The following is a 1,705-nucleotide window of genomic DNA, read 5'->3' on the forward strand; positions in this document are numbered from 1 at the left end:
CTACAAGAGAAAAAAAACTACATACCCAAGGAATAAATTGTACATGGGAAAGTAATCCAAATACAAATACAAAAAAAATAAAAAACAACACAACTACAAGAAAAAAAAAGGTACATAGATAACCTAAGGAATGTGTTAGTGGCATGGACATCATGAGTACATGTTTCCGATTGTCCACCAAAATTTTCAACAAGACAGCGCTCCTCATATGAGAAATAATTGCAACCTTGCTTGTTTCCCACAGTTGTGTCCCCCAAATTTCCGTCCAAGTTCTGGTGAGTGCATTGTAACTCAATAAACGCCCATTCTGCCACAATAGGAGGTCCTTGTTTTTCCAAAAGCTACCGGGTAATAGGCCGACCACCCTTCATCCTCATCCTTTTCCAAGAAAATGCTTATCTTATGATTCCAATTCCATTCCCCGCCAGGTGCCCATGTATGAATATTCTTTTTTGGAAATGGGTGCCCAGAAATCTATCCGGGGCTGATTAATCCCCTCATCACAGCAGGCCTCATGGATGTAGTAAAATAAAAGGCGAACTCCGAACATAACCATCCCAACTGATGGGAATTCAATCCTAGGAATATGATGCGGGGGTCGCGAATGTTGATGAAATGTCTCAGTGTCCAAATTGAAAGAAACTATGCCACTATCCCACTGACAACAATCCTTCCAAAAAATACAACCATGTGCGTACACACCTGAACTCCGAAAAATATAAGGAATCTCCCATGCTATGTTCCTCCATCCTTTCTTGTCTCCTAGAGTGTGTATTTGAACTTTACCATCCATGTGAATTCGAACTACCTTGTACTCATCGGTACGTTGACAGTATCTGAAACCCCCAATTACAGGATATCAGGAAAGTACTTGATCTCGTGCAATAATTGGGATGCATAGTTGTGGAAGATGTAGGTGCTCACCAGTTTCTGGATTCATAATATATACAGGATCTTGTATTCCGTGGTGTGAAACATAAAAACAGACCAGACCATTGAAAGATCCAACTATTGGGTGCAACTTAGTCGAATCTTCATGGGTTCCATCATTCGGGGCGTCGTGATTGTTGGCTGTTACGATCGGGCTGACATCTTCCTCTCTATAAAAGAGTTGAGTAACTTCTTTCCCTATTCTTGGTGTGACACCAAAAAGGAGTCCAATTCTTTTGTCCCCGAGGATAGTATTCCACTCTTTGGAAACACATTTGCTTGCTAAAATGCTTTCTGCAGTTTGGAGGTGCTGTAGTATCTCGGTAGTTAATTCCGGCAACATATCCATCACTATTATACTAATAAAAGATTATCAATTTTTTTTAAAGCATTTAAGATTTTCTTTATATTGTAGAATGCTACAAGAAGATACGAGTAATGCTTATATAGACATCCAATACACTTGTTGGCGAATGGTTGCGTCCTTGATGAGCAGGCATTATTTGAAAGGTCGCGTATTTAATGAGCAGACAAGTAACGCATATTTGCATGTTTTATCTTTGAAAGGTCGCGTCCTTAATGAGCAGGCAAGTAAAGCATATTTTTCCATTTTATCTTATAAGCGGTTATAGCTTAAACCTATAACTGAATTTTTATTTAAAAGGAAATAAAATCTAAAGGATAACCATTACGTCATGAATTAGGTATGAAAAGACACCAATTCACTAATGCTGACCTCCTGGAATTAGAATACCCGTGACGACAACATCTTAAT

Source organism: Papaver somniferum, chromosome 9 (genome assembly GCF_003573695.1).
Source record: "Papaver somniferum cultivar HN1 chromosome 9, ASM357369v1, whole genome shotgun sequence".
Classification (NCBI taxonomy): Eukaryota; Viridiplantae; Streptophyta; class Magnoliopsida; order Ranunculales; family Papaveraceae; genus Papaver; species Papaver somniferum.